Below are 18,998 nucleotides of genomic sequence, written 5' to 3' on the forward strand. Positions count from 1 at the left end.
AGGAGCCTGGGATATGGTGGATGTTCAAAACACATCCTCGGGAATAAATGCTCCACTCTGAACCGGGGACTGCTGGCTCCCACTGTGGAGGCAGATGGCGAATGGGAGGAAGGGAGAGCAAAGAGCCTTTCTGAAGTAGGCAGTGCTGGAGCCAAGCCTGGGAGGAGGAGGGTGGAGAAGGGAAGTTGTTGCAGAGCCAAAGCAAAAAGCTAAAACAGGGGCAGTGCAGGTGGCAGGGCTGTAAATGCTAGCAAGACAGGCCAGCATGGAAGCCGAGGGATAGGATGTCCACTGGGGATGGGGGTGGGAGGGGTCGGAGCCTTTCTGGGGTCTCTACTGAGACCTCTGTCACCTAAAGCCTGGAGTCCTCTAGCACCTGCTCCTTCAGTGTATTATGGGGGCCCTTCAGAGGCACATGCACGTCAAAGCCCAGTGGCTTCTCTTCCCACAGCAGGATGAAAACTCAGCTCCATAGAAGGCGTGTTTGAGCTCCCAGTCTGCTCTGCTCTGCTCTGCATGGATTCTAGCCCAAGCTGAGAACCTAAAAGGTTGCTACATACATGTAAGGAGCCCCAAGCCCTAGCATTCAAGGTTGCCAGGGAGAAAAGGAGGTTCTGGTTCAGGCAAAGATGGAGGCATGGAGTCCCCCCAGCAGGTACTTCTCCAGGACACTTTCATTGAGCCAAACTTCCCTGCTGAGGGTCTCTGGGCCTTGGTACCCACATTAAGGGCTGGTTTAGCCCCATTGTAGCTAACAGCATCATTCCCTGTTTCTCCCCAAGGAGGAGGCATCTCCATTGTCTCTGCTTTGGCCTCCAGTATCCTCTGTGAGGCCCTGGATAGACTCTGGGCCTCACACTCACACTGTCCCTCCTCCTCAGTGAAGCCTGGGCCTCTTCCAACCCCTCCCCCTCCAACTGCAAGGTTCCCCAAAGCTACCAGGCCCCACTCCCTCTACTCCTCACTGGGCCCCAAATGCCTGGTTACAGCCCTGGCCTCAGACCACAAAAGGGAAACGGGAGGTCAGGGGGCCAATAATCAGCTTAGGCCAAGTTGCCAGTGTACAGTTGGTTTGAGTGACAGCGTCAGATGGCAAAGGGAAGAGAGGTAGAGGCAAGACTTTTTAAGGTGTGCAGGTGGTCCCCCTCACCCTCTCTAGGAAAGGATTATGGTATGATGCACTGGGCATGTGACCAGTCTGAGATGACATCCCCAGGCCCCCTGGGATGAGTAGGGATACCCTACTCATCCTCTTCACCTTAAGTCTTTGGGCAAATTAAATGTAGATATAGCCTAAATCTAGATTTATTTCAGACTGGTCTTTTAAATTGCTGTAATCCTCCTGCCTCGGCCTCCTGAGTTGTGCACCATACATGGCTCATGTACTTTAATAACAGTTGTTGTTATTTTTGTTGTTGTTGTTTTGAGACAGTGTCTGACACCCGACTGACCTACATATATAGCTCATGCCTCTCAGGTGCTGGCATTACAGGTGTGCACACCACACCTGGCTTCTTCGTGGCACTCCTCTGCCCATGAGCACTCATGGTTCCATACTGCCTAGAGCCAAAGACCCCGGTGGGTTAACGGATGTTGGAGACCCCACCCAGCATCCCCTTCTCCTTCCCTGCTTTAGTTGCCTCCAATGCTCTCTCATCCTTAGGCACTGACCTTTTGTTGTCTTTCCTTGATAAGAGCTCCAGGAGGTGGGAGCTGGGGGTCCTGTTTGTCTTGTTATTTTTCCCCTGTTGTAAATCCAGAGCTTAGAGGGAGGCTGGCTTGTTCTAGAGGAACAGAGCCATCTTTTAAATAGGAAAACTGAGTGGACCTTGGGCTGTCCAGGGAGGGTTGGGGATATAGCTCAGTTGGCCTGCCTCATTTGCAGGAAGCCCTGAGTTCGTTCCAGGCACCTGTATAAAGTCAGGTACAGTGGTGTGCACCTGTAGTCCCAGCACTCAGAAGGCAGGGACAGGAAGAGCAAGAGCTCAAGGGTATCCTTGGCTACATAGCAAAGCTCAGCACCAGGCTGAGCATGAGCAACTTGTCTAAAACCAAACAAAATGAAATCACCCCGGGGGAGCGATGGTGAAAATGTGGCCAGCATGCCTCCTGCCCTCCAGCTCCCCAGTACTGTGGTTGTTGCCTAAATTAGAATAGATGGAAACTAAGCCTTGTCTGGCTTGCCTTACTAGGCCCTAGGGGTCGCTGGGTACCCCATCTGAAACAGAAGATCCTCCACATATGTCCAACGTCACTCACCCACTCAGTCTCTGCTTAGCCCACCTTCCTCCAGGCTCTCTCCCATTCCTCCAGCATGCACAAAGGGAGAGGCGCTCTCCACTTCCTCCCACTTGCCATCTGCACTTCTCTTCCCCCTCAAGATCCGCATCAAACACCGCCACCGCCTTCTCCTCTCCTAGGAAACTTTCCAGGTCTCCCCAGCCCATAGAAAACATTCCTTACACGGCGGCCTTCCCCTCTGTCATCTGGACTAGTCATGGACTTCCTGGTGACTGAGCTGAGGTTTCTCAAATGCCCTGCTGCTGCCACACTTGTTTACATACACGTGTGTCTTGTTTTCCTGGCCTTGTAGACTCTTCTGGGAAGAGCTGCCAAGCCCGATGAATTCCAATGTCCTCACAGTACAGGGAACCAGCATAAACCAGGGAACTGGCACACAGTTGGTACTCCATAAACCAGGGAACTGGCACACAGTAGGTGCCGGTTTCTCAGTTCACTTCCGGATGTAGACAAGCCACCTTCTCGTTGGCCTCCCCCTGACCTGGCCTCTCCCACACCCCGCATCTCTCCTCCCAGCCTGGCTGTGGCTTGCTTATCTGCACAGGCAGCTGTAGACCTATGTCTTCAAAGGGTACTGGACAGGGCTCTCTAGATGGTTTACAAAGCACCACAGGTCTGGAAAAGTTAAACGTCTTGTTTTTGTGGCAAACCAGGGATCAGAGTGCTGATTTCTTCAGACTAACAGAGGAACCACTAGGGCGGAGGTGGAGGTGACGCACAGCAGAAACCAATGCTGGGGCTCAGCTTGCTGGGCACCAGCTCCCAGCCAAGCCACATTACAGAGACCGGCAGAGACTCCGGTGACTTTTCTTTCTCTTTCCCAGACAGGATCTTACACTGTAGCCCAGGCTAGACTGGAACTCACTCTGTAGCACAAGCTCACAAGCTAGACTTGAACTCCCAGGCTCACCCTACCTCAGTAACCACCAGCCCCACCCTGAGTGCTGGGATTACAAGTGTGAGCCACCAAAAACCTGCTTTCAAGTTACTTTGGCTCTTCAGGGAGATGAGAGTCAGGTAGGGTGGAGGAGGACATGTTTTAAAGGTGCTCTATGTGGGGCCTGGGCTGGACACTGAAGGACAGAATGGTCTTCCTGTCTGCCTCTGCAAGGTCAGAAGGCCGGAGCAACCGCTGTCTGCCTGAGCGGCTGAGGCCCAGGTGAGCAGGAGTCAACAGAGGCCTGACTCAGACGTGTAAGCCACACCTTTCCACACGGCCTCACCAACTCTAATAGGCCAATCATACTCCCAGATTACCTGAGAGGTTTTTTTCTTGTTTTTTTTGTTTGTTTGTTTGTTTGTTTGTTGTTTTTTTGTTTTGTTTTGTTTTGTTTTGTTTTTTTACAGGAAATACTCACAGAATTCTCAAATCCAAAACCCTGGTCCAACAAAGACATTTACTCTTCTCTTGGTCCCTGGCTCATGTGCCAATCAAACAAGGAAGCCGTTTTGAGCTGCCTCTTAACAATGCTCTTCATGCTTTGCAAGATGAAGTTCAGCCCCAGTCCCTCATGTAACTGACAGCTGACTCCACACTGCTGTGGCCACTTTAGCCTTGTAGAAGACAGACTTGCCTTAGGGCAGGAGGAGAACTTCTCTTCATGTGGAAAGCCTGTGAGACACAAAGCCCACATATGACAGGACTGAGGCAAGAGGCTGCCTCAGGGTAGAAACCTCGAGCTAACTGCTGGCCTGAGTGCAGCTGGCCAGAGAAAGCTGGCAGTCCTGAGGGGTGGGTGGCCCCAGTGGCTATTGACCAGGGCTACCTAAGTCTCCCTGAGATCTTCATCTTACAGAAGAGGAGGCAGCTCCCATGGTAACAGGACTAGCCTAATTCCCTAGTTCCCACAGCAATGGCCAGAGCCAGCTAGTGACCAGGACACAGGAAGTGTGGAGGAAAAACAACCATTTCCTGTGAAATTTGTGGGCCAGAGAAGGGGAAGTTGGTATATGAGATTTGAGGATAACATAGCTTCCTAACAGCTGGGGAAGAGAGGCTCTGGAACCTGGGCTCAGGAAAGAAACGACTCAGGAGTCTCAGAAATGTGATTCCAGCCTCTAGACTGCGAAGAGGGAGAGAGACAGAGAAGGCAGACACATGAACCTACCCTGAGGTGACATGTGACACTCAGAGGAGGCAGAGGGTTGGTTTAGTTTTTTGTGTTTTTCCTATTGTTGGTTGTTGTTCTCAGTTGTTCACTGTTGGGGCCTTGTGCGTGCTAGGGACACACTACCACCGATCTTTATCTCCAGCCCTGTTGTGTTTTTAACAGATGTCTAAACCCTTTTTAATGAGTTCAAGCCCTCTGGGCCAAAAATGCTCTACCCTAGAGCACTGCACACATCTGCAGAGGAGGGGCCTGGTGGCCTACTGGCCTTTGTATCTGAGAGGCAGCCCAGAGCTGAAGGTGTTCTGGAGCCCTGTGGGAACTCGGGACATATGATGCCAAAGCAGGTGGAGAGTTGCAATGGTCAGATCTTGTCTTAGGTCAGGGAAGGGAAATGGGGGAGCCAACAGGGCATGTGGACTCTGTGTTCTCAAAGCAAGCTGGCCAAAGCGTGAGGCCCCTAAAGGGCGCTCTTCAGCACTGCACAAATTGCAGGGCTCTCGGGGAACCCTGTGTGGCGGTGACTCAGGTGACGCTGTGCTCATGACATGCAGACCTGAAATGGTCCACAGAGCAAGGCTGCCTGGAGTTTAACAAGTCAGCGTTTAAGATGGCCGGTGCATGCCTGCATTGCAGCATGAGATGGCTCATGAGGTAAAGGCACCTGCTACCAAGCCTGAGTTCAGTCCCTGGGACCCACGTGGTAGGGAGAGAGGACCAACTCTTGCAGGTTGTCCTCTGACCTACACACGTGTCCTGCAGTCGACTCTTTCAGTCCCATACATATGCACAAATAAGTAAATAAAATATAATTTAAAAAAATTAGCCAACATGACCGTTCAATTAGAAATCAAGGCAATCTTTTTTGATGTGCCCACAGACCAACCTGATAAAAGCAAATACTCAACTGAGAACTTTTTCAGGTGACTCCAGGCTGTGTCACATTGACAGTTAATGCTGACTAAGGCAGGGCCAAATGAGAGGCTGGAGACCTGGATCCTGAATGTGGAAAAGGTTCAGAAATGCTGTAACCCTTTTTGCTCTCTCTTTATATGCACACAAGCAGAATCTGAAATAAGGGAAGTATGATGGTACATGCCTCAGCGGTCAGGAGGCTGAAGTGGGAGGAGCAGGGCCAGCCTGGTCTGCATAGTGAATGAGTTTGAGGAGTTTGTACTACACAGAGTTTGAGTTCCAGGCCAGCCTGGACCACAGGATGGCATTCTTACTCTCCAAAAGCTAAACAAGCAAAATTCTGGAACAATATAGAGACATCTATCCTGCCTAATAGAATAATAGACATTTAAGTGACAGCAAATGGAAATAAATGAAGTATCAAGTGGAATCAGGACTCTCCTCACTCTACAGTTCTGAGTTCCATGAGTGGCTGGTCTCAGCAAAAAGGCAAGCTTCCCACATCTCTTCATTGCCTATGATGATGCCCCAACTAAAACTCCTTAAAAGGCCACTGCTTGAGGGCAAAAGTCACTTGGGGAACAATGCAAGTGGAAGGATTGAGGGCAAGAGGAACTCTGACCCCATCTGTGCTTCAAGACTTCTTGGGCCAATTCCAGAGTGGGCAGAAGAGTGACTCCATTTGTGCAATGGGTACTGCTGATCTCATTGCATTCTGTAAGGGAAGTTGTGCCACTAAATCTGACGGAAAATCCAATTCTGCTTGTGACACCTTGCCTCCAATAGACAATATATCAGCGGTCTCAAATACCACTTCAAATGTCCTGAGTGATCAATTGGTTAAGGAAGAGCCAATCTGAGCTCCCATCAGGACAACTGATAAGAAAGAAAATGGGATTGGGAGGGAGAAGGAAAAAAGAGGGAGGAGGGAGGAGAGATGGAGAGGCAGAGGCGGAGGAAGTAAGAAAGGAGGAAGAGAGCATTTCCTACCATGACCCAGCCCCCTCAAAAGCTACCATGAATACTTAACGCTTTCTACTTGCAGCTTGCAGGAGCCATTGACATAAACCAAGGATGTCCCCCAAGACATTACATGAGAGAGAGGTGCCTGCAGCCCCTGCTCAAATGTCAAAGCTGTAAACACAGCAAGTTGCCATGCTACCAGCCCGCCAGGTTAACACCAGCAGCAGGAGGAGCTTGAGCTCAGCCTTCACCTCCTTTCCTGGCCAGCACAGGGCAGTGGATGGGAAGGGAGCCTCTTGGCTGTGAAGTCACAAAAGCTAGAGAATCAGCAGCATTCAGATGGGATGCTGAGCTCTGGGAGCTTCTTAGCCCTACAGGAATCATTCTGTATGAGGCACAGGCTGCTCCCTTGGAGGAAGGTATCCCCCAGGCTCAGACCCACCCCAGCTTCGGTGCTTTGACTTACCGCAGGCAAGCAGGAACCTCCCGATCCGTTTCCAGGGTCAGTACCCTCTATGTCTGCATTTCCTCGCCTAAAAATGACCTGGAAGAAGGGAAGGAAGAATGTAAGGGGGCAGTTATTTTTTTTTCTATAGAATACAAGCTGCAAGAAAGGATGCATCAAGCATAATCTACAACCCCTAACTGAAGAGTTTCATAATGGGTCACTGTACTTGGAAATGGAAAGACGGGGTTGCATACACAGATCCTGTAACCACAAAGGATGCTACAAGACAAAAGCCAGGGCACAGAGAAAGCCTGCCATGGGACCTTGCCCTAACTGCTCTACTTCATTTTCTAAGCCACCTTTTAGTGTAGACAAAAGGTAGTCATCTGGTTAGCATTTAGTCCAGGTGGGAGGCACAGGCCTCCTAAACTTACTTGGCCTGAGGATTAGGTGCCCCTGTCTTCTCTGGTGGTTTCCTCCTGCCTGTTGGGTTTGCTCACATCCTGCACAGGCCATCTGTCCACACCTTTGAATGCTCTTGCCCGTGCTCATTTCTGTTGAGACTATCCTATTCATCCTCCAAGATGCTTTGTGACCAACAAGCTGCCCCTACCCCTTCCTCCTCCAAGAAGTCCCCTGCTTGGTCCCCACTATGTGCATTCCATACCCAATCCTGGTGTGCAGACAGCAGCAAGAAGCTGGTCCTACCTACCTCACTCTGGGCAGTAGAAGAGCACGTGGATCTGGGCTGCAGCGCAACAGCTGCACACTATGCGGGGCACTAACAAGCCTGAGCCTACAGCTGTTGGTAGCTATGCCAGCACCTATTTATAACCCTCTCTGCAGTCCTCCTCCATGATCCCGGCTGGCTCAGTGCTGGCGCATTGTCTCAAGACGCAGCCAATAGCAAATTGGAGAGAAGTCTTTACGGACAGTTGCCCTTCCCAGTTTAAAATCTGGGGTTGTGAGCTGGGTGTAGTGGCACACACCTTTAATCCCAGCACTTGGAAGGAAGAGGTGCGTGGATCTTTGTGAGTTCGAGACCATCCTGTTCAATATAATGAGTTACAGGACAGCCAGGGCTACATAGTAAGATCCTGTCTCAACCAACCAACCAAGCACAAAGTAAAATCTGGGTTTGTATCAGAGACCAAGAAAACAACGGTTGAAATTCTGTCCCCAAGGCTCTGGAGATGTGTTCTGATAGGGAAAGATCCTGAGGCCAAGGCCAGCACACCCTACAGTACACTATCTTTCCTTAAGGAAGGCTAGAGCTTGGTGAATGCCTGAAATCCCAGCAGTCAGGAGGCTGAGACAGGGGAGTTGCAAACTAAGGCCAACCAATACTACATGATAAGGCCCTGCCTCAAAAAAAAAAAAAAAAAAAAAAAAAAAATGTCTGAGCCTCTTATTTTACAACATAAACTCCAGGCACGCTGAGAACTTCATGATCATGTCATCAGAAGGCCCTTCCAACTTGGCATTCCATGGGCTCCGTGACTCATGCTCTCTCTTCCTCCTCCAACAGAGAGGTCAGAATCATCCAAAGCCACCCCAGTTCCCTTCCTCTGAGCACCTCAAGCCCCACCCAGAGTCCAAAGGAAAAGAACAAATCCCGAGCTGCCAGCTAATGTCACAGCAGCCTGAGTGCCTGCTCAGTCCAGCAGGTGGCTGGGGGGAGAGGGGGGAGGGAGGGCTGCCGTTGCTATGGATACAAAAAATGCTCCTCTCATTCACACCATCTGTCTGAGCCAGGATAGAAGACAAACTGTTGGTTGTCTCCACTCCCCTGGCCTACCTTTCTCGGGGATTACAACTGGATGCCAAATCTAAATGCCGCTCTGAAATCAGGACATATAAGGTCTCTTCACCCGCATCTGAAGGGTTTCATAATGGGTAACGCTGGAGAGCAATGACGAATGAGACTTGGAGGCAATCTAAGCCGTATTGTACAGCCACCACAATTAGAAACAAAAAAACAAAAAAAAAAGCTGCTTCTTTCTGGCTGAAGATGAAGTTTCAGCAATAAACAGACATCTGCTAGGAGCTCTTGAAGAGAGGCAGCATAAACACCCCAGGGAGCAATCATAAACAGGGAGACCTCTCCAGGATGCTACTGCTTGCCAGGGAAGAAGAGACGGAAGTGAGGAGGGTGAAGGGCAGAGAAGGATGGGGTGCTGAGAGGCTGGGTGGGATGGAGAGTGTGCCGCCACAGAGCAGGGGTTGAGGGGCGAGTAGTCAAAAGACAGGAGGAGCTCAGCTTGGTCGGGGGTGGGCGTGGGGGTAGGGGGAAGGAAGAACTGGCTGACTTCTGCAAAGAACCAAAGCTTGAGCGCCAGAGCGAGCCCAGCATGGAAGAGCCCAAACATGACATTCATTATGGAAACTGGCCACTCTTAAAATTGAAAAAAGAGAGGGGTTGGAATACGTGTCTATGCAGGGCAATCTGTAAACAGGTTAACTTCATCTCCACATCAGTCTCAAGAGAAAACTACTACCTTTTCTTTATAGGCTAGATCGGAGGGTTCGTAAATGTTCCAAGGCTGCATGGTTAGGATTTGAACCCATATCTGTCCTAGCATGCTTTGTCTGCTTGCTTGTTTTTGCCTCTATCACCTGCATGGAGATGCTTCTCCCCAGTGCCTAGATTTCCCGAATTCCGCAGCTCTAACACAAGAGGATTCTGACAGGAAGCCGTGGCAAAACACACTGAGGTGGCAATACTTGAGTCCTAGCCAACTCACTGCTAACTCTCTGAGGTCCTGTCGGCACTGTTTCTTCCCATCCAGGTCACTTCTTAGCAGACAAAAAGGAAGAGCAGAGCATGTACTGGGCAGAAGACTGTGCCCACGGCATGTCCACAGGAGGCTTGGAACCGCAGCCACCAAAGTGAGAGGAGAGCATAAAGATGGAGGCTGACGGGAAAAGCTGCCCTGTGGGTTTTCGGTAGTCCTTCTGTATGGGGTGTCTTGTCAAGCATCCGTGTGTGCGTGTGATGCGGTTCTATGCATCTACATGTTTGTGATGCTGAATACCACACAACCTTGTGTGTGGAGGTGAGAACCATGAATGTGTGCATGGGCCAGTACCGTCTCTGTGTGTGTCTGGGGAGAGTACTGTGTATCCATGCGTGTATGGGCGAGCGTGCATCTGTGTGCATCTGTGTGCACCTGTAAAGAGTGTATGCCCCTCCATATGTTCGCCCTTTCACGTGGCTGTCAGACACCCATTTCCTTCAGGGAGAAACTCTTGTCCATCTACCATCTTTGCATCCAAGTGTGAAAGGTCCAACTGTCCACACACATGGAGCTATCAGCTCCAGGATAGCTAAGGTGCATGTGGCACCTTAGCATGAGTCAGCGCCAGATCCCTCACGGACCCAGGTCTGCTCTACTTGGCGAAGCAGTTCTTTTCAGTGACTAAGATCTGAAGAACTCCTCTCTGTGCACGTCATCATCCTCCCCTACTCCTCACCCTCCTGGCTCCCAGCAACCGTGAGACCTAGATCCAATCAGTGCTCAAATGAGTGTCCAAGGCCAGCATTTAGTCTGTGAGCGAAGATGAAGTCCCTGCAGCTCAGCACACTGATATGACGGTGTCAAGGCCAGCATAGAGTGTTCTAGGCACTCACTCCTGTTTCTGGCACGTGTTGGCCTTCTGTGCTGGGTGTGTCCGAAACTTGGACCTGAGAGTGTTCCACTAACCTGTGGCTCTAGCAATGCAGGGGCCAGCAACAACTGTCTAGCTCCTGGCTGTTCAGCTCCTGTAGCCAGCCAGAGGACATGAGCTTTAGGTATACCCTGTTGCCCAGGAAAGGGTCCGCTATAACATTTCTCTGCCCTGAAAGAAATGCAGTCAAGCTATAGGAGGAGAACTAGAGCTTCAAGGCATCCAGGCAGCCATAGAGAGGTGGAGATGTGGGGGAGGAAGGAATACAGCCCTGGGTAGAAACATTAATCTACAGAGAGAGGGCACTAAGAGGCTCGGGCTGCAGCTCACTCGGCAATCTGCTTGCCCCTACACAGAAAATTCCCTGAGTGTGAATTCCAGCAGTGTGAATGGCCACGGTACATAACCTCTAATCCCAGCACTAGGGGATTATGTGGAGGCAGGGGAATCACAAGCTCAAGTTCATTCTCTCACACATAATAAGTCTGAGGTCAACCAGGGCTACATAAGACCTTGTCTTTAAAATGAAAACCAGCCTGGAGTGGTAGGAAAGCCCTTTAATCTCAGCACTTGGAAGGCAGAGGCAGGCAGATGTCTGTGGATGAGGCCATCCTGGTCTATGCAGTTCCAGGTCAGACAGTGCTACATAATGAAACCCTGTAAAAACAATAACAACAACAACCCTAAAAAAGTCTCCAACATAACACAGTATTAACTGTGGACACAATGGCCTGAATGCTCATGGAAGCTTTCTCATGGAAGCTTTCCCATGGCAACTACAGCAATGCTCAGATATGCACAGAGGGACAAAGCAAAAAAGAAACCAGACCACACCTGGTACCACAAAAGGCTGTGGGCTGTGTACTTGGGGGCATGATGATTCTTCAGGATCTGACAGAGAAGGGAGCATTCTCAAATCAGGCTCACGGCAGATGCAATCCTGCAGCTCCAGTTTATGATCAGAGTGGCCCAATCGCCATCACTTCAGCCAGCGTTAACGTTGGCCACCGGCAAATGGAGGGTCAGTGTCATAGAAGGGGTACCTTATCATCAGGGGCGTGTTGTACATCTGGGGCAGGGGCAGGTGCCCAGAAGAAAAGAGAAGCTAGTGTGGGGAAGGCCAGGATACCCTAGACTGAGGTGTATAGGTGTTTGTCCTTCAAGGTTTCCCCAAGAGGCAGCACAGACCAGTACTGTAGAACCTGGAGGTTGGCCTGACTGCTCTTTTGTCATCTCTGGTGGCTCAGCCTTCCGAAAAAAAAAAAAAAAAAAATGAACCTAATATACAAACAATAATAGAATCTGAGCAAATCTCAAAATCCCAACAACTCTGAGGTAGTGTGGATACCCTACCAATGCACGCAATAAAGTCCAAGCCTGTCTACAGACTTTCAAGCTTGTCGACAGGCGCCCATGTGGTTGGGGGCCTAGTTTCTAAAGAGACTATAATATGGATTCCCTACCATGAAAACATGTTTACATAAAAATTTGGGGGAGGAAAAGAAAGTGAAGAGGAATGCCATGCCTAGTGATACACGCCTACAATCCCAGCTACCTAGGAGGCTGAGACAGGAAGAACTTAAGTTCAAAGCCTTCCTAGGCTTCAAAGTCCACCTGGGCAACTCAGAAAGACCTTCGTTCAAGATTAAAAACATTAAAGAGGGCAGGGGGTGAGCGTCGGTGTTTGAAGGCTTGATTAGCACCCCTGGGAAGGCTCAGGCTTTGGTCTCCAGCACAACAACCGACCAAATATATAACAAAATATAAATAAGCTGAAATGCTGACACAACAGGAGCATTAAAACGTTATCTTTGCCGAAAAATAAAAATAAAAAATGAGCCGCATGTAGGTACACATTTGGCATCCCAGCACTTGGGAAATGGAGGCAGGAGAGATCAGGAGTTTGAGAACATTGTCAGCCACATACTGAGTTCAAGTCCAGCCTAAGATGTATAAGACCCTTTCTCAGAAAAGAAAGAAAGAAAGAAAGAAAGAAAGAAAGAAAGAAAGAAAGAAAGAAAGAAAGAAAGAAAGAAAGAAAAACTTTCTTCACTCAGACAGCTGTGGCAGGAGAGCCTGGACTGGGAAGAGAAGTTTGCTCAAAGAAGGGAAGGGGAGAAGATATGCCTGTTCTCTACCTAGCCCCGTGTCAGAGTCACAACTTGGTCTTGACGAAGCTGAACTCAAAGTTTGAAGAGAATGACCTCAGCCTCTGTCAGCCACGTGTTACGTGCAAGACCAGCTGCTGCTGACGGCACACGCGTGGCCATCTGGGCTGCACAGCACAGACCAAAGTGGCGAGGGTAAGTGTTGTAAATAGTTCTCCTATTATTTCAGGATGCCTCTGGGCTGACGCTCTCGGTGCTGACAGTCACACGTGCGGGAGTGAGGAAGTCATCATTTCAATCACGAACTGAGGTCGCACGAGCCTATGACAGTCCCCTCACTTAGAATGCTCCCCCCGAGTGGCCGCTGTGCCACTGAGCAGACGCTCACTGAGCCTCTGCTGTGTGTCCCTGGTGTGCAGGCTGTGTTCCTGAGGATCCAGAGAGGAACCGCAGTGGACTCCAGTCTCCAGGGTCTTGCTGTGAGAGACAAACTCTTGAAATAAAGGTTGATTGATACCTTGAAGGTCTCAAGGTAGAGACCTTCTCCAGGTCACAGCAGGCAGCAAGACATTGCTGCAAGGTCACACTGGTGACCAAATACAGCATGGGCATGGATTTTCCCTTCAACAGACTGCTGGAGATGTGGTTCCTGACAAGCAGGCCTGTGTGCTTATCTCCATGTGGACAGGTGACACCATAAGATTCCTGATGTCTCTGTCCTATGCGATAATGTCCCTAGTTTTACAAGGAAATGCTCTTCTTACGTCACATGTGCTGGACTGTGTAGAGGGGAAAATGACATAAACAATGGCATCAGAAATCAGCTTTAAAATACTTTAGAAGGAAAAATCCCAAAGGGCCAGCAAGACAGCTCAGCAGGTACAGGTGCTTGCTGCCAAGTCGGATGGCCTGAGTTCAATCTCAAGGACCACATCCTGGTGGAAGGAGAGAATCGACTTGCCCCAAATTGTCCTCTGACCTCTGCACAGGGACTGCAGCACATACTCCCACATGTGGACACGCACACAGAAACAAATAAATGGCAGCTTCAAACAAAAAAGAACTGAGAGGAAAGGAAAAGAGAAAGCCGTAGAGTTAGCCTAATGCGGCATCACTTGAATCTCTGGGGAAGCCGAGGAAGGTGCAAGCAGGGCTCATTACACTATCCTCTTCTTCTGAAAAAAATAAAAGCATAAATGCTTGGCTGTTTGATTGGTTTGCTTGTTTGTTGCTTTGGCTTTGGGGGGTGGGGTTCGAGGCAGGATCTCTCTTACAGCACTGGCTGTCCTGGAAGTTGCTCTGTAGACCAGGCTGGTCAACCTCTCAAGTTCTGGAGTGTGTGCCACCACCAGCCAGCTGGTTCTGGTTTTAAGTTTTGCTTTTGGGGCCAGTCATGGCTGACCTAGAACTCATTATATAGACCAGAATGGCCTCAATTTTTGAGCAATCCCCCTGCTCCTGCCTCCCTAGGGCTGGGATTGCCTTGTACCCAGTGCTCTTTGTTGTTATTGTTGACACAAGGTCTTGCTGTGTAGCTCAGGCTATCTTCAGATTCACTCTATACCCCATGCCGGCCTCGAACCCTGGATTCTCTGCCTTCCTTGTAGTAGTTTTTAATGGGCGACTGCTTTGTACAGTGGTTGAAGGCCCAGTGAGACTGCTGTAAAAGGCTAAGGGACAGAGCTTAGGCAGAGAGCTAGGAGGATTGTGAAAGACATGTCCTCACGTGGGGTTCAGGTGCTGTTTCATAGTGGGGTAAGAAGACTCACTCTCCCATCATTAGGGAACTGGTCAGTCCAGAACAGGGGCTGTCTGTACTGAGCCCCTGGAGACCAAGGGCACCCAAGAGTTTAATCCCCTTTCCCCAATAGCTGGAAGCTGGAATCATCACAAGACTCCAGCAGTTTGCATCTCAGTTCTCTCATCTGTAAAATGGGCATAGCCCCAACTACTACAGAGGGCTGACGTGGGATGCTCATGGAGTGAAGAACAAGAAGTCCCAGAATGCAGCATCCTCTTCCAGGATCCTTAGAGGACAAGGACTGTCAGCACTCCGCAGATTCAGTTTAGCGGGGTTCAGCCCCCTCCAGCCCAGCCAAGAAAGGCAGAGACCTTTCGGCAGTGGAGAGTGAGCCCAGTCAGGCCGCCAGCTGGAGGGCAAACCAGTAGAGATGTGGACCCAGTGGAGAGACCTGAGACACACCTCCCCACACACACACCCTTTCCTGGCATCACAGGAGGAAAAGATTGGTGCTGCTCTCTGCAGCTCCTAGGAATGGGGCTGTGGGTTTCAGTCACCCAGCAAACAAAGAAGCATATACCAAAGCCTGCCCCACCCCCACCGCAGAAAGACCTAGCCTGGAGTTCCTAAGGGTCAAAGTTATTTCAATGGATACAGTTCTAAAGTACTGGAAAAGCCAGGGGACAGAGGTAAGGCCAAATGCAGGAGGCTTTCCCCTGAAGCAGCTATCATAGTGAACAACACCCGAGCCCCTCCGTGGGACCACACAGAGAGAGACAGGTGCATCCCGCTGTTGGTTCAAGGGCTTTGTGCTTTGCAAACTCCTGTGACTCCCAGAATCTCTCAAAGGCCAGAGGCTCCAGACATGCCCACAGAGCTCCTTCCCACAGCCACTGGGCAAACTGGTAGGAAGCAGGCACAGAGCCAGGACCACTTTCCCGGTCCCTAAAACACAGAGGACACAACTCAAGCTTTCTGGAGAGTAACCAGTGGGGCCCGACTTGTGCCGTTTCTCTGCACCTGAAGAATGCAGCACTGATTGCCTCTGAAATCCCTGGGACATGAACAGGAGCTGTCCTGGGGGCCCACTGTTAGGTCCACTGCCCCCGCGGAGGTGGCGGCCACACAGAAGACACAGGTGCCAGAGAACTCGGAGAGGCGAATGCGGAAGGCCAGTTAGTTTCTGGCTCTTTCCCCTCCGGACCTGTCATTGAGGGTACTGTCTACTGACTTCATTCTCCCACTTAAGGCATAGTGGGCAGCAAGAGGCCTTGCAAACGAGAGCTCTTTCCGCTTTAGAAACCCAGGCCCAGAATAAACAATGTGGAAGGAGACACGAGAGTACTCTGGTTTCAACACGCCTCTTCCCGGTCCAGCACAGGCCCTTCCCAGGTCTGCCGGTGAGGGTGAGGCTGAGACTGGGGCTGGCCTGGGATTAAGTTAACCCCGCCCTCTCCAGACAGCTGCAAGGCCAGGGGCTGCAAGGGAGACCCCAGCCCAGGGCCAGCCAGCCAGCGCCAGGCAAGGGCGCCAGGGTGGGGTGTTCCTAGGCAGGGACGAAGACAGGCTGCCAGGGGTCAGGGGTCACAGGATACAAAGGGGACAGGAGCGCGACACCTCGGAGCGTCGCCAAGGGCCAAGCAGCCAGCCCGGGTCCCAGCCCGGGTCCCAGCCCGCCGCCGCCGGCCAGGCCACTGACATTTGTCCCAACTTAACTTCCTGTTATCCAGGAGGGAGGAGAAGAAGGGAGGCAGAAAAAGGTAATGATAAAATAAAAATAAACAAGAGGCTCAGTGAGAGGATGGGAAAGGTACGGGAGCCCCGATCGCGTGGAACAAAGTTTGGGAACGTTCCCCTGAGCGATGACAGGCGACCTTGCTGCCGAAGGGCGCCCACTCTGCGCTGGTGTGTTGGGTTTTCTGGATCTAGAATGGCAGTTTTGATTGGTGGAGAGCCCACGGCGCGCCCCGCAGGTGGGTCTGAGACCGCGGCCGCAGCGGCGGCACCTGACCCTCCGGGGCATCCGGCTGGGCGCAGAGTCCAGCCGGGACTGGCATAGTCCCCACCCACCCCCGCTCACCCTGGAGCCCACTCCCACTCCGCCTTACCGAAGGTCTCGTCGGCCTCCGGGTCTCAGGTCGGCGCCTGCCTTGGCCTCTGGCTGAGGGCGCGGAGATCCGGGGCTCCGCGGGCCGCCTGCCGAGCCCGAAGCGAGCGAGGCGGCCCCGCGCAGGCTGAGCGGGCCGAGTGCCTGCGCTTCTGCGAGCTGCGGAGGACCCGGTTGGGGCACGCCCCATCTGAGGCTCGCCAATAACAAGGCCTCCGAGGGCGAGGCTCCGCCCCGAGCCTGAGACGCACGGCCAATGGTCATGCGGCGCGGAACCCACCCTAGGGCCCTCCCAGTCGGTACCGGGCTAGGGACCGCTGTCACCACTGCAGTCTGAAGACGCACGTGGGCTGAAGCCCTGCCCAGTCGCGGGAGCAGGCTGCCGCCCCTACCCTGGCCACGGGTCGAAGACCCAGCTCTGCGAGGTGAACTCCCGACCTTGGTGTTCTGCTGTCAAGGGAAAGGGGAGGGCAGGGCCTCGCGGTGCTGGGCCTAGGCAGCTGGAAAGCCAGCCTCGCTGTCTGCTTTTGGAGGGAGCAGCGAATGACTCCTAGGGCTGCCTGGCCCTCTTGGGCCCTCATGCCCTGCTTTGCGGCATGCAGTCTTCCTTGCTTGGGCCCTCCGTTGAACTGGCCTTGCTCTAGCTAAAGCTGTGGGAAAGTGGGTGGTGACCCAGACCAACCGCATTAATCTGGGTTCCTCGCTTTTGTCTCTTGGATGTCGGGTGGCTAACCTCTGTTCTGCGCGCTTCCCCGAGTGGCCATGCCTCTAACAATTACAGAGAAAATTATGAATGAATGGGTCGGGGCTGGGAGTTCTGAGAAGTTAGTGCAGACTCTGGGATGGCAGAGACCAGGAAAGTGGGATTCAAGTGGGCAAGCGCTAGGGCTGACTCAGCCCCGAGGCCCAGAGTCCATCACCCAGCTTGGCCCAATGCAGCGTCCATAAATGTTCTTGGAACTGAGCTGATCCAGGGGGAGGAAAGCAGGCAGGCTTGGGCGGCGAAGGCAAACAGTGCCATGACTCCAGGGTGCTGGAATCCCCCGGGTACCACCCTCTGGAGAGCCATGCTCCTTGGCCAGGCAAGTGCAGGCAGCAATATCCCCACCCCCAAACCTGGGGCTCATTTTTTTCTATAATCTTTGATGTGTGTTCCTCCTTCCAGCCCTTGGGGTTTCTCTTTCAGCATCCTCAGAATCCAATTCAGTTATCCACAGCACCCGACCCCACAACTCACTGGTCTCTGACTCTAAGAGGGATGGCACTCTACTCTGATGGGACTCCAACCATGATGCCATCAGTCAATGGGCACCTTCCATGTATCATCTCAATTAAATGCAGACCTAAATATAGACCTTTTTAATATCATCCTCTTTCACAGATGGCAAGACTGAGACCTGTAATGAAAAGTCATTTACCAAGATCATGTGCATATTAATATGTGTCTGGATCTGAACCCAGACCTGACTCCGAATCAACATACACAACCCCATGTGGGGCCTCCGTAGCCATTCCTGGACCTCTGGTGACCCTGGACAGGAAAGATCTGTCTCTAAAAGAACTGCCAATTGATTGGAGCATTCTGTAGACTCCCGTCTGGCTGCTGTCAGAGAGAGGAGACCTGAATGACCTGGCTCCGCCTTTTATGTAATGTAATAGAGGAAAATGCATGACCTCTATCCACAGCTTGACCTCAGTGGACAAGGCTCATAGCTACTTGCCTGAGCCCAGGCCAGGCAAGGTGGAGAGAAAGATAGAGGACAGTCATTCATCTAACCAACTAAGTAGATGTGGTTCTTGTGTCCCCATCACTCCATAGCGAGTGACTGATCAGACATAGGTGATGGTATGGGAGGAATATTCTGTATTATTCTTTTTTCAGCTTCATGGTCTTACACTATCACAACATTCTGCCTTCAGATGAAAACAAACCTGACACTTTCAGGAACACTGTGAGCCAACTAAGTCTAACAGCAATAGCAGTGCCTAGCACAGAAGCTCTTGGGACAAGATTCCAGTGTGTATTCTAGGCTGGTCTGGATCACAGTGTATCCTGGGATGATCTTGAACTCACAGCTGTCTTGTCACAGCCTCCCAAATGTGGGATGACATGCAGGTATCATATGCTGGGCCAGCACAGAAGCCCTGACCAAACAAAAATAAGAATTGACGAGTACTTCCTGGCATCCCTTGTGCCTCTCTTCTGCTGCACCCCAAGCCTTTATCTCATGGAGCTTTGTTGAGAAAGAGTCTTGCTAGGTAGGTGTGGTGGACTGAATTTTAACTCGGAAATAGGATCAGCTGGGCATTGATGGGGCTGGCTGAGGAGAGGAGTTAGCTAAGTCTTGTGGCTTTTGGAGCCAGAGACACTTATCATCTTTCAGACTTCCATTGCTGAACCGCTCCCTGGGGATGAGAGATGAGTGAGAGACTGGGAGGTGTCAAAACTCAAAACTCAGAACAGTCCCTAGAAGGTGGCCTACTGCATTGGAGCGATATATAACTGTGCTTCAAAGAAAGCGTTATTCCGTGTTAGGGAGAAATGGTATCTAGCTCCTGTCTTAACTGAATGAATGAATGAGTGAGTGAATGAATGAGTGAGTGAATAATGAAGCAGCCCCACACTCTGTATTTAACA

The 18,998-nt window shown here is 51.3% G+C and overlaps 1 protein-coding gene across 8 annotated transcripts in view; it reads right to left on the minus strand.

Annotated features, from left to right (window-relative positions):
- Mical2 (microtubule associated monooxygenase, calponin and LIM domain containing 2) overlaps positions 1 to 16,528 on the minus strand; it is a 180,082-nt gene extending 163,554 nt beyond the window's left edge. For all 8 annotated transcript variants that reach the window (XR_008722473.1, XR_008722472.1, XM_055627671.1 and 5 more), the window contains exons 1-2: positions 16,362 to 16,528; positions 6,754 to 6,831 (exon numbers count right to left, since the gene is read on the minus strand). The gene's annotated coding sequence lies outside the window, so the exon portion shown is untranslated. The remainder of the gene's footprint in view (positions 1 to 6,753; positions 6,832 to 16,361) is intronic.
- Between the last annotated feature and the right edge of the window lie 2,470 nt (positions 16,529 to 18,998).

Source organism: Psammomys obesus, unplaced genomic scaffold, assembly GCF_907164565.1.
Source record: "Psammomys obesus unplaced genomic scaffold, mPsaObe1.curated_primary_1811, whole genome shotgun sequence".
In the NCBI taxonomy this organism is placed as follows: Eukaryota; Metazoa; Chordata; class Mammalia; order Rodentia; family Muridae; genus Psammomys; species Psammomys obesus.